Here is a 14,835-nt window from a genome sequence, read left to right on the forward strand (position 1 = left end):
TACGTGTGCGCCAGAGTGTCTGTGTTTATTTAAGTGCAAGTGAACAGCTCTTAAACAAAATACAGGTGTGCACAAAGATGCATTTCGCAGGTGTTTTCATCCAGACAATGAGAGTTGTTATTCACTGATATCTGAACAATAATGCCATCTAAAAACATTCAGCCTCCAATCCACTTCAGAGTTTTACAGTTCGGCTTGTTTCAACACAGAATTTAACCCCAAACAATCTACGTCAGTTGGTTTGGCAGACATTCCATATGTGACCATTAAAAGCAGAGCACAACTGCTTTAGAATGTCAAGTAAGCTTTCAGCACTTTTTCTTATAAAATCCTCCGGTGGTAGTGTCCATATCCTGAATTACGATATTAGAGGCGGATGACATTTTCAGTGACATTTAGCATTAATCGTTATCGCTACTAAAAGAATATCGTTTTAGCGATTTCTTTCTTGAGGGACGTGGGGCTGAGTTCAGTCAGATCATGTTTAAACAGGTAGAAGTTTGGCGGTTTGACGCTTACGTCCCACACAGGAACGAATAGCCTTGGGCTACTGCCTTGAGCTCTGACAGAGGCCTCTTCTCATGTGTAGATCACACCGCTGACTGTCATGGACAGCTATGAGACAGACTCAGTCATGGAGCCTGTGTCGGAGCGGCTTGATTGATTGACAGGTGCTGTATAGGTGGGAAGGCACACAGAGAGTTTGCGTGTATAATGATTCCATCTGCTCAAATCGACAAGATAAATGAGCCAATATCTCTCAGCTGGACTCACACCAGTGCATTTGGATTTATTCTGTATGTGTGCGCTGAAAGCGAGCTGCACATTGACAAAAGCAGAACGCTTCCATTAAGGGGCGTTCACTCTGACGATTTGCCACCGGAAGTCATTAATTTTCAAGGACATTTGGCGGGATTTGTTGGCGACAGGAATCTGTTGGCGATGCAACAAAGTTGAGCTGAGAACTTAATCGGTTAGTTCACCCAAAAAATGAAAATTCTGTAATTTACTCTCCCTCATGTCGTTCCAAACCCGTAAAACTTCGAAACACAAATTAAGATATTTTAATGAAATCTGAGAGATTTCTGTTCCTCCATTTACAGTCCACGCAACTACCACTCTGATGGTTCAAAAAGTTCTGAAGCATTTTATTTTACAGTCCTGTTCCCCTTGTACATACAATGTGCTTATTATAGTAATTGCAATACAGTAACTGGGTAATAACTGGTACTTACCCTGAACCTACCCCTAAACCTAACCTTAACCCATCTAGGCACCTTTTATTACCCAGTATGTTAACACTTTATTTTACAGTGTCCTTGTTACATATGTTACATGTACTTACCATAGTAATTACAGTAAATTATGCATAATAACATACAGCTAACCCTCAACCAAATCAACCAAATCCTAATCCTACCCGGTAACACTTTATTTTACAGTGTCATTGTTACACGTGTTACATGTAGTTACTATATTAATAACTATTAATTATGCATAATTACATGCAACTAACCCCTTAACCAAACCAAACCCTGTTCCCAACTCTTTAGTAAGTACATGTAGTTGCTTAATTTTACTTAGTTCTTAAATGTATAATTACAGTGTAACAAAGACACCTTCAAATAAAGTGTAACCTCCTACCCTAACCCTATAGTAAGTACATGTAGTTGCTTAATATTACTCAGTACTTAAAAATATCACAATGACATCTTAAAATAAAGTGTAACCCAGTACTTTCTTAGGTAAGTACACTGTAAGTACACGTAAGTGCGCATACTGTAAAATAAAGTGCAATCAAAAATTCATAAGGGGATCATAAAACTAATTCATATGAATTGAGCGGTTTAGTCCACATTTTATGAAGAGACATGTTGCTTTATATGATGAATGGGTTTAATTTAGGCTTTTGTTCACATATTGATGACAATTTTATTTGTATTTTTGGGTGAACTAATCCTTTAACGCAAATGAGCAGTGACACAATAACTAGCCGTGGAAGTGCAGACAGGCTCGCTTGCAATGTCAGATTTTATGAAATTTATAATTTTAATTATTATTTATATTTAACTCGTCCACATGTAATGTACAAGAGACTGAACGTGACTCAAGGCCTGATATACTCTCAGCGAAGTTCTTTTTCGTTCTTAGCTTAGAAGTAAATAGAAGTTGGAAATATCTTTGCAGCGATATACTTAAAGTACCCCTGTAGTCAATCATTTTATCCCTTAAAACTCATCTTTGATTACCAAAATAACATATTTAAGCGTTTTGTTCTTGAAGAAAATTTCTTCATGCCTTAAAATAGCTTGAATGTAACTCTACACCATTGTCTCATTTAGTATACATGCACACGGTTCTGTGAATATGCAAATTAGCCCCGTATCCACTCACTCACACCTGCTCAGAGATCCATTACATGTTGACGTGATTGGTTTTACAAAAAAGTTTGTGAAGTCAGAAACACCAGCGATTTCAAACTGCGTTTTTGAAACTGTCTTTGGTTCACTGCAGTTTTAAAGGGTTAGTCCACCCAAAAATGAAAATTATGTCATTAATGACTCCCCCTCATGTCGTTCCAAGCCCGTAAGACCTCCGCTCATCTTCGGAACACAGTTTAAGATATTTTAGATTTAGTCCGAGAGCTTTCTGTCCCTCCATTGAAAGTGTACGGTAACATCCCTCATCAGTACGGTATACTGTCCATGTCCAGAAAGGTAATAAAGACATCATAAAAGTAGTCCATGTGACATCAGTGGCTCAATCTTAAGTTTATCAAGCGACGAGAATACTTTTTGTGCGCAAAAAGTAAACAAAAATAATGACTTTATTCCACTATTCATTTCCTTCTCTCTGGGCCTCGAGTTAGTTCACGTAGTGTAATAGCGCAGCGCTTCTGTGTTGTACGTCACACGTAGGCTCACTATTGGCCGACGCTGGGTGACGTACAACACAGACGCGCTACGCTATTGCACTACGTGAACTCACTCGAGGCCCAGAGAGAAGGAAATGAATAGTGGAATAAAGTCGTTATTTTTGTTTACTTTTTGCGCACAAAAAGTATTCTCGCCGCTTGATAAACTTAAGATTGAGCCACTGTAGTCACATGGACTACTTTGATGATGTCTTTATTACCTTTTGGGACATGGACAGTATACCGTACATACATTTTCAATGGAGGGACAGAAAGCTCTCGGACTAAATCTAAAATATCTTAAACTGTGTTCCGAAGATGAGCGGAGGTCTTACGGGCTTGGAACGACATGAGGGGGAGTCATTAATGACATAATTTTCATTTTTGGCTGAACTAACCCTTTAAGGCGAAAATACTCAGCAATGGTGTTGACTTATGAATTTACACATGGTTTGTCTTAAAGCATATTAAAAACACCACATGGACACTTTAATGAATTGTACATTGTACAGAATTGTACAGAATTCTAATACCAGCCATTTATCGGTTATTTGTCGTATAACATGAAAATAATGATCGGCTTATCAATATTGATGACAATTTCAATATCTGTGTAGGTCTATAATAAAAACAAGAAGTCATGAGAGAGATTTTGCTATAGAGAAGATTGTAAGAAACAGGCCTTATTGTGGTAAAAAATCATTGTAACACATGGCCTCCCGTGGCTTATTGCTTTATAATGCCGTAGTTTCCTGCTGTAGATATTGTGTGTTAACTTCTATTATACCGCCTCGACTAGTAAACGTCAATTAGTGTATTTGTTCGCAGGCATGCATGTATGTGCTTGTTTTGTTTAGAAAGGGCTTTGATATTGCATTATGCGAGCCATTATGAAGCAATTATCAGATTTTCAAAGAGAGACAGACAGTAATGAGTTGATGACTTTGTCTTCCACTTCACTCTTTCTCCCTCGCTCAAATTTAAATTCCCATCATTTGTTTTCTTCCCTCTCAGATAAATTGCTTGTCACCACACATCTGAGTTTGTCAGATATTATAAAACCATCTTTTCATATATTCCTCCATTTTAATACATCAGTATGAATACAGAGAGCAGCCATTCTATGATCATTAATTTTTTGTCCTTTCAAAAAAGTTTCATGCTATTTAAAGGTTGTTGTTTTTTTTGACATAGCACCATGTTAACCCCAGGTGTACTACCATAGCATTTTTCAAGTATACCATGTAATCACATAAATACTATAGTAGATGAATATGGTAATCATACAGTACCATGATATTGACGAGATCAGAGGTAGTTGTCACAACAAACACAATCAATCCACACCAGCACACATTCAGAGAAGATTCAACTACCATTCAAAAGTCTGGAGTCAGTAAGATTTCCTTTTAAGAAATAAATTTATTCTGCAACGATGCATTATATTGATCAGAAGTGTCAGTAAGACATAATATTCTAAATATTCAAAAGATTTCTATCTCGAATAAATGCTACTGTTTCGACCTTTGGTGGTATGGTTTTCACAAAAATATTGACCCACAAAAACAGTTTTGATCATTGATAATAATAATAAATGTTTCTTGAACAGCAAATCAGCATATTATAATGATTTCTGTTGGATCATGTGACACTGAAGACTGGAGATAAATGCTGAAAATTCAGCTTTGACACCTCAGGAATGAGTTACTATTTAAAATATATTAAAATAGAAAACAGTTATTTTAAATTGTAATAATATTGCTTGATATTATTTATTTTTACTGTATGCATCCTCGATGAGCTAAGAGACTTTCAAAAATCGTATTGACTCTTTTGAACTGATCATCTTTTTAATGGTAGTGTATACAGGTATAATGAAGGCAGATTTATTATATGAAAGTAGAATATTGTGTAGGTGTTTTATGTGCAATTTATCAACATTATCAGTATTTGTTGGGCAAAACAACAGTTTGATATTTTTGTATCCTTTTAACATTTTTTTTTTTTCATGAATAGTTTTGTGTTTTATAATCATGTTATAGTTTTTTCCCCTGAAAAGTCGATACTAGCCTATTTAATGGCATGTTGTGACACAATTCTTGGTGCATGTTGTCACAAAATAAATGTTCAATATCTCTATTTGTTGCCAAGACTGACCCTGTCTCTCCTATATCAAAGTAACATCTGATACCATAGCCGTACCTTGGTTCTGTCTAAGTTTTTTTTTCTTTAGTATTTAAATCATATGTACGGTTATAAAGTAAGACCTAAGAGTGCATTATCATATTTTATTGGTTGATAGATTCATTGGGGATCAGAAAATGAATTATGAGGGTGAATTAAAAAAAATACTTTTGTCAGTGTGTGTGTGTGTGTTTCAGAGAAGGTGTTCTATGTACAATATTCTATCTATGTAGTGCAATCTAGATATGGATTTTGGGGCCAGTTTGAAACTATTACTCCCAGCAGCTGTAGAGGGTGGTTTGATTTACAGAAAGAATTTGGGAATTTTCCAGAAAACCCATTATCTCTTACAGACACACACACACACACACACACACACACACACACACACACACACACACACACACACACACACACACACACACACACACACACACACACACACACACACACACACACACACACACACACACACACACACACACACACACACAATCTCACATTTATACATTCTCTCTCTCTCTCTCTTTCACTCTTTCTTTCTTGCACACACATGCACTGTGTTGGATTCTCTCTTGCAACCTCCTGAGGTGTGTACAATAGCTGTAGCTTTTAAATGGAATTCATAAGTCCAGCTGATCCATGAAGTGAATGGAGAGATGGATTAAAAGGAGAGATGGATTAAAAAGACAAGCATGTGGAGAGTGGTTTGAAAGGCTGTTCTCATCAGTGTTAACTAACTCTAATGCACTGCCATAAAAAAGCCGTTTTCACATGTGAAATCACTCTTTGTTCATTGACTTCACAAATCTGTGTAAAATGAATCTGAGAGTAATGTAATGCTGTTACAACTAAAAGTATTCCAAGACAAATCAAAGAGCAAGGACAACAGAAAGAATCTGAAGTGATTAGTGATAAGTTAAAAATCAAAAGCGTTCTAATTAGTTTTCTGATGGGTTTATTTTAAGCTTTGCATACTTCTGTGCAGTGTGGTGACATTTTTTAAACAGAGGAAGCGGAAGAGGTAGTTTTAAAACAAATAGAAGTGTTTTAAAAGATATGTAAATTATTACAATTAATTTGTTTTTAAATCATTATTTTTATTCATACTTTGTGCTTTCAAAATAATAATTGTAACCTGAAATGTTGATATGTCTGTGCAAGGGTTGATAAGATTTTTAAAATATTTTTGAAAGAAGTCTCTTATGCCAACCAAAGCTAAAAAATTTTTTTAAAAAAATGTAAAATAAATATTTTGTATTACAGTTTTTCTCGATTGTTTACACACATTTTCTGAAAGCATGCCTCATATTCTCAGAACTCTACACACAAATCCAAAAAAACACACACAATGGGCAAAACCCCTCAATTCTCCTGCAAAATTAAACTTTACATTCAAAACAATGTTATTTCTTCTCAAAATGGTATTTTGTTTTCAAATGGCACACACAAACCATCATATGAATAGACATTTATAAGAACCAGTTGAACACTGATGTGCTCAATGTAAAACACTATGATGAATGGAAAACACTTCTTCTCCATTCATCATAATGACTTAAGGCCTATTTATACTTCTGCGTCGAACTGCCGCCGTAGCTACGTCGTAGGCTGTGTGTAGCGCGCGTACCCTACGGCGTACCCTGACGTGCACCTCTCCAAAAATGTAACAACCCCAAAAATGTTGCCCTTTTATGCTACAGCTCTGATTGCTAATTGTAAAACTGTGTGACGGGTGTTTGCCCATGTGATGAGTCAGTGTGCATATTTGAATGGCAGTGTGTTCCTTGTGAAAACAAGAGATTTTCTGCATGAAAATTGTGCCAAAAGCAGGGAATTGTGTGTAGTGTTTTGAAAAAGGTGTGTTTTAGAACTGAAATTTGAGTGTAAAGCAGGAATTGTGCTTGTCAGAATTGGTTCAAGGGGTTGGTGAATGAGTTACATGTTGTGGTCATTGTGTCTCAAGTACCAGTATTTGTGTGTAAACAATTGAGAAAAACTGTAACAGTACTGACTGCTCAATGGTTGCAGGTTCATATCAACAAAGAACAAGAATTACTGTATCACAGAGACAAAGTTTGTGAGATGCAGGTTACAGTACTGTAAAAAAAAAAAAAGTAGTAATTTCTGATCAATTTTGAGCTACTATGATAGAACATGTCTTCGTTCATCAAAAGACAATGACGGAAAAATATGACATTTGTTTTGAGATTAAAAATTTACTATATGTTTTGAACAATGTGTTTTCTATTTTTTGGTGTATTGTTTACTGACTGCTTGATGGTGTATATCATTTTGATCACTTTTGTTTATGATTTGAGAGCAGTGTTTGATTTTGAACACAGGTAAAACTGTTTTGAGGCGAAAGTTTCATTTTGCGTGAGGAGTCAGAGGTTTTGTAAATAGTGCTTGAAGATGAGGTTTTGTGTTTAATGTTTTCAGAAAATGGAGCAAGGTTTCAGAAATTGTGTTTTAGCAATTGAGAAAACCTGTAATCTAAGGTAAAAATAAAATAAAATAATGCTTATGTATTTTTGCTATAAAACAAACAAAAACACAAAGTTTTTTACAGTGAATATGACACCAGTGAGATTTAGTTTTCAGATGTTTTGATTTCAATGTTTTGAAGTTTTCATTTAGATGCATAGAATGCTCTCCTTTCTCTTGCTTTGGTCTCTCTTCTTACAAAGCTTGCCAATGAGTGTGTGCAGTTTGCATGTGCATGTGTACACACTTACTTTGACAGGCCAGTTAAACACACGCATACTCAAACACAGGCGTCTTATGATTCCATACACACTTTGTGAGGTGGAATAAGAGCCTCTCAGTAAAGGCGGAAAGCAGGATGATGTACACACTCTTAATCTGCAGGTGGTTGGATACGGCAGACCTGTTGCTTGCTGATGAAAACAGCCACGCGGTACAGAGTTACACAGTGATGAGATTTGTTTAAAGAGAGACACAACCGTTCTCCTCAGAGAGAGAGAGAGAGAGAGAGATAGAGAGATATAGAGAGATACACACTTATACTCACAAACACACACAGACTCCTCAGGGGGGGACCTGGCAGGAGGCCACTCAGTGAACAAAACGTACTAGGTGACATTCGACAAGCCTGAGGTAAGATTTTATACACTAGAACATGGCAGGCAAATGGAGCAGATCACCAAAACAAGACCATTGGGAGTGAGTGGCAAAAGAGAGGCCTATTTGTCTCTCTTGAGCTCATTGTGTACTCAATGAAATTATAAAGTGTGACGTGAATGAATGGCGAAATACAGGCAAAAAGTCACGTGATTCACCGTGTCCCCGTTGTTGCTGGGATAGGCTAATTACCCTGTCTATGAGATCAGTCATGTTCACAACCAAACAAATCAAAAAGACAGATTAATTATGGAGTAAACGACTCAAGAGTTTCTGAAATTACCATGTTTAGACACATCTGAATCATGACACCTGCAGTGTTTACTGAGGATTTGTTGACTAATGGCCTTAAAAGGTCTGAGTTCGCAGATGCTGACGCCTACATTCACCTCCATCCTCCCCACCACCACCACCAGGATGGTCCCTTCCCTTCCCTCCCAGGGGGTGTTATTTTGCCTCCCAAATCTTTCTGGTAGAACTGAATTTAAAGTCCAAATTGGAGATTTGTGAAAAGCACAACAGTCTTTAGGTCTAATATTAAAATATGTATTCTGCCATTGTTAAAGGGGTATTTAAAACATGGCTGTCTATGCAGTTGAAAGGCATTTTTAAATCAGTGTTTCATGACTAGAGAAAAAACAGAAAAAGGGGCTGTGGCATTTTCCTTTTTCATTTACTTATACTACCATCATTGTAATTTGTAACAATACAATACAATACAAGCTATTTGAAAGTCAGTGAACTTGTCCTTTCAGTTAAAAGGAAGAGTTCCAGAGAGATGAAATTTAGTTAACCAGGACTAATTGTATTACTCTGTTTGTGCGTTCCAGACAGGATATCAGTGTATGTATCAGTATGGATATTTGTTTCTGCAAGCTATAAGTGATTGTCTTTATGAGTGAGTCATTAGATACATATACATGCATCCAAATAATCCATTTACAATTTAACTGAAAAAATATGGAAGGCCATTAGTGCCACATAAGAAAAAAAATGCTTTGGTTAATCAGATTTAAAAGATAAAGAGTCATAATTTTAACTGTCAATTTATGTCATAATTTTTGTGTCATAAATGTCTTCTTTTTTTTTTAAATCTCAATTTAGACTTTAAGTCATCATTTCAAATTTTATGTCATAATTATGACTGTTTGTCATAATTTCAACTTTTGAGAGAATGATTGATCAAGGTAAAGGACAGAACAATAGATAGAAAAAAAGGGTTGAGCATTTCTATCCATGCTCATATAGAAATAGTTTGACAATATTTATTATTAACTACTCTTAAGGTATGGACACACCAAACCGACGCCAAAGAACTAGCACTGATGAAAGCCGCCTGTGTTGTCTCCTCGCGTCGCCTGTGTCGGGGAAAAAAGGTTCAATGGGGTTTACTCCATTTAAAAAAAACCTTTATGCTAAAAAGGTTATATAAAGAGAAATGTCTCAAATGATTGCATAATACTTTCATGTTTAACAGGTTATTTTTTTCTAGTAATAAAGTATGTTTATAGGCTGTTTAAATCATAAATAATATACTCATGAATAAACTGGGAATCCTGTCAGAAACTGCATTTCACACACTAGTCGTTAGAATGTTTACTTTATAGATTAATGCACTGTACAGAAATGGCAAAGTGACTTTGACTTCATCATAAGCTATCACCCACAGAGCATCTTCCTCCCTGAACATCTAAAATAACTCTGGTCTTGTGTCTTTATTTGTGGTTACAACTGAGTCCCATGGCTTGGCAAATGCACCACTTGCTGTGCAATTTTTGCCTTGATGTATAGCCAAGCATGAAGTTTAATGAGTCCATCACTCTGATCTGGATCAGATCGCAGTTTTTCTCTTACGCTGAAACTTTGGGACTCGCAACACCAACACTCTCCGAGTATCAAACACTTGTATTCAAAAACATACATTCACTAACAGCTCCTAATGATCTCCAGCAAAGCTCAGTTTACTTAGTCTGTTTAAAAGACACATAAAGGCAGTAAACAAGGAGAGTAACGTCTCTATTTACTTCATGGATAAACAGATTTGCTGTGAGCTCGTCTTTTTCTTTTTTAAATGCTCTTTTCAAGGCCTAAAGTATCTTCAACAACCTGGAAATGTAAACGAAAAGCTGACTGATTGTGCAGCAAAGTGGATTGACTTTTAAATTGTTCATCATTAACAGGTCACAGTAACATAGAGTAATGAGTGACAGTGGACCCAAATCAATTGTGGGATTACAGTCTACAGAGTATAAAACGCAGTGTACTTTACCTATGATTTATCATTGGCCTTTGAATTAAGGGGTAGGGCTGTGATTGGTTTATAGGATTGTTGCCACATGAACTAGGTTTTTGCACACACAAAAAAATCCAATCAATAAAACGTTATTTATAAAGCACCTTAAAACCACCCATGTGGACCAAAGTACTATACAGAAAAATAAATTAATTACATAAAATACATACTTTAAACCGAGCATATAAAACAAATCAAGAGACATAAAACACAAGAAGTGTGAATTTGAATTGAAAGGACCACACCTTATTTATGTCAACAGTTGAGAGAATGAAAGGGCCATTGGTTGACTATTGCTTATTTTGTATAATCAAACACTTCAAGAGTTTGTATTACTCTAAAGTTCAGTAGGAAAAAAAGAAAGAAAAAAAAATGGCAATTTGGCCATGCCTTGAACAAAGTGACAATCCCTAGTGATTTTCTGGAAGAAAATTAAATGGCTTAACCTTTAACCAGAACGACAGCTGAGCAAGACAAATAAAGTGACACTTTCCGCTGTGTCTTTGAAGCACTTTCTTTTCCCTCATTCCCTCCTGCTAAGTGAAATAAATAAAAAGAGAGATAAAACAGATAAAAGTGTGACAGGTGTGAAAACAGACTTGGAGTAAGGAAGATTGTATACTAGGGGAGAAAGTATACTTCCTTTGACTTGTACAAGCGCAGTTTTGAGCAATCTCACGCCACGAGTTACCAAGGAAATCCAGAGTTCTCACGAGAGCACAAATTGAATTTGCTCAGCGAGTTACTCTGGCGTCGAGTAATGATGCTCATTAAATATGCCTTTGTATCTGAGCTGCACCAATCACATCGGGTTATTTAATATAGGCGGGCCAGAGGCGAGCTAAACAGATGACGACAGCGCTGTGACGTCGAAGTCATTAGTAAACATTGCAAGATGGCTATGGATGAATACCAGTTGTTTGAAACGGCTTTGGCCGCTACAATGAATGAGTTAGACTTGGCTTTTTATCTATAAGAGGAACAGAAAACGGCGCTCGAATCGTTCCTTTGCAAGAAAGACGTTTTTTGCTATCTTGCCGACCGGATACGGCAAGAGTCTAATCTACCAGTTAGCTCCGCTGGTATAGCGTATAGGGCTTATTGTTGTGATTGGTCGTAGTGTTATCCAATTGCGTGCAGTGAGATTTTTAAATGCATGCTTGGTGCCACCCCTCGAGCTGGCCGATTTTCATTAGTCGATGCCAGACCCTTAATCTTTCAGATTTGGGTCTGAATTTCCAGGCTAGCCACGAGTTACAACCCATGTAAATACTGCCAAAAAATTACAATTATGTGCGACCGGCGTTGCACATACAGTACACGCGTACTCTTCTGATGACGAAATTCACGTCACGCGCACAGTACACTGACCCTCGTGTACGAGTTAAAAAGTGAAGTATACTTTGGCCTAAAGAGTATGTTCGTGCTCCGGTGGATTTTTGGTCACACATGCGTTTTTTGGGGGGGGTTTTTGCAGTAATTAATATATCTACAAGGTGGCAAACGTTTCCTGGGGGCGTCGATTCACAAGGTAGTCGAAGAAAAACTGTATAAACAGAACAGACAGGAACTCAAGCTACAGTGCCAATGGAGGCCTACATAGACGAGAGATTGTGCGAAGAGGTTAGAAAGTAACCTCATTTACTTTCTAACCTCATTAGCATGAAAGAATACAAAGATATTTACATGGGTTGTAATTGCTCAAAACTGCGCATGTGTCGCATGCCTGTGTATAGGTCAAAAGAAGTATACTTTGCAAGGCTGTGTGTTCAACTGTTACCATACGTGAGCGTACGCGTAAAAAACAAAGTATACTTTCTGCTATACATTCATGGTCTGATCACAGTCAAGATGTCATTTTTGAGGTCTGTTCCTTAGTATGTAACAGCAGAGGCCATAAAGGAGAACAAAATCGTAACTTGTTCTGTTCAAAAGCTCTGTGGATCCGCTTTACATATTTTACGATGCAATATACTGGCACCATTGAAAGATGACACATCCGCGCTTAAGGCAGCTTTTCTGACTGATGTGACATGTCAATTAAATTCACTTAATTCAATTTCAGGGGAAACAAAAGATAATGCTGGTGATGCTGAATGATGAGGTTGCATTTGAAGAGAAACTTTACAGAAACTTTATAAAACACAATTCACAATCAACCACAGGGTAACAAACAATCAGGTGCTTTTTCACCCATCCCGTACTATTCATTAACCTGACGTGCTTTAAATCCATGCTGACATTCTTAGAGTATATTTTAAAATCAAAATACATCATAACAAAAGCAAAAATAAACCAAAAAGGGCTCATGTCACATGCCCATGTCATTTGCAAGCTCTTAACACAAACCACAACCACAATTCCTTAATACAAAAACCACCTCTTCTCTGTTTTGTCTTTTACCTTTCTGAATTTAAAAATGCATAATAACTCTGGTCAAACAGTTTTGTCTTGGTAAGATTTTCTTTTAAAATAATTTCAATCTTTTATTCAGCAAACAAACACTACGTTTATCAAAAATGGCATCAACGACATCTATTATATTGTTACAAAAGATTTATTTTACAGCACCAATTCAGCATATTAGAATTATTCTGAAGGATAATGTGACACACAAAAAGCTTTGCCATCACAGGAATAAAGTCACAGAGTATATTTTAAAACCACAATACATGATAACATCAACAAAAATAAACCGAAAAGAATCCAAGTCACATCCCCATGTCTTCTGTAAGCACTTAATCCAAACCACAACCACAATTCCTTCACACAGTAACCACCTCTTTCCACTTTTACTTTTCTACAGTTTTACTTTTGCTCTAGCAACCGCAGCATTGCCGTATTGCGAGTATTGTTTGCGATTGTATGATAAATTGCTTATGATGCTCCTCGTTTGCAAGCTGCTTTGGATAAAAGCATCTACTAAATGACTAAATGTAAATGTAATGTAAATTTATTCAACTATTCCAACATGGCCTATAAAAATATATATGCGTTTGTAGTACCAAACAGAAAAATAAATGTTTAACCTTATATGAGCTAAGAAAGCAATGCTGATGATGTAAGATTAACTGAAATTTGTCTATCCCCTTTTGAATAGATGGAAGCTGTACTTGTGTGATTAGAAACCTTCTGTCCAGGGATTTGACCAAGATGGCCACCGAGTAAAGAGACTTGCTTCAAAAGGACTTTGGTAATAGTCTCTCTTTTTCTGTCAATACTCTATCAGCATGAATCATATTACCAGTATGATGGCACTTTTCCAAGCTTGTACTGCCTTCATTCACTTTTAAAATAGATCAAGAACACTTGTAGTGATGTGCAACAAGGTGCTTTTTATGCGCCGCTGGAGAACATGGATACAAAAGGAGCAACGCTCTCTCTCTCTCTCTCTCTTTTTTTGTCTCTGCAGTCATTTGTCATTGCCATCGTTTTGATTGACAGCTGGTACGGATGAGTGAGAGCTCTTCCTGTCCACCCACCAATCAGCCACCTCCTCCAAGCCCTCAACATGATGGCCGAGGGTCGGAGGTCACTCTCATGCTCTCAGTGAGTGACTCTTGATGAAGACGCTGATGGAGAGATGCAGTTCCTCTCCTCCATCATCTGTCTTTCTCGCTGTTTTTCAGCCTGAGGTCCTTCCACCCGTCTCACAGCAGACCATCCATCTGCCTGTCCGCAGCCACCACTAATCAAAGCTGCCAGAGGGGCGGCCCCATAAAGCTCTTCACGAGGAGAATGCATTTTGTTTGTGTGTGAGAGATAAATGAGAATTAATGTACTTCACATCACGATTAATAAACGTAACAAACGGACAAAATTTGTTTTACCCATGTGCGTGCATCAGAAAATTATGTTGTATCTTAAAATAACTGGAGATACATGGAGATTTTGGGGGATCTTCAGTTATTTGATTAGCGCACTTACAGGCGATAATAACTGCAAAACAATTAATCATCACATTTTCATTAAAAGCATCGCTCTTACGCCAACTTTGCTATCACAGGAATATATTGGCTTGGTTTCACAGACTTTCACAGGGCTTAGATTAAGACAGGATTAGGCATTTGTTCAATTAGGACATTTAAGTACCTTTTATTAACATGCCTTAGAAAAAACATTACTGGTGTACAGTACATCTTGAGACAAAACAAGGGCATTAAGCCTGATCTGTAAAACCAAGGGATTACCTTTTAAAAAATATAAAAACAGATTTAAAAACATATATTTCACAATATTACTGTCACTCTATCTATCTATCTATCTATCTATCTATCTATCTATCTATCTATCTATCTAT

At 36.8% G+C, this 14,835-nt stretch overlaps 1 long non-coding RNA gene across 1 annotated transcript in view; it reads left to right on the plus strand.

The window, feature by feature from the left end:
• LOC311286138 overlaps positions 1–14,415 on the plus strand; it is a 149,971-nt gene extending 135,556 nt beyond the window's left edge. Inside the window, exons 5-6 of the long non-coding RNA XR_014626495.1 lie at positions 13,636–13,728; positions 13,948–14,415. This is a non-coding gene — a long non-coding RNA (uncharacterized lncRNA). The remainder of the gene's footprint in view (positions 1–13,635; positions 13,729–13,947) is intronic.
• Positions 14,416–14,835: the final 420 nt, after the last annotated feature.

This window comes from Rutilus rutilus (assembly GCF_951802725.1).
Source record: "Rutilus rutilus genome assembly, chromosome: 2".
In the NCBI taxonomy this organism is placed as follows: Eukaryota; Metazoa; Chordata; class Actinopteri; order Cypriniformes; family Leuciscidae; genus Rutilus; species Rutilus rutilus.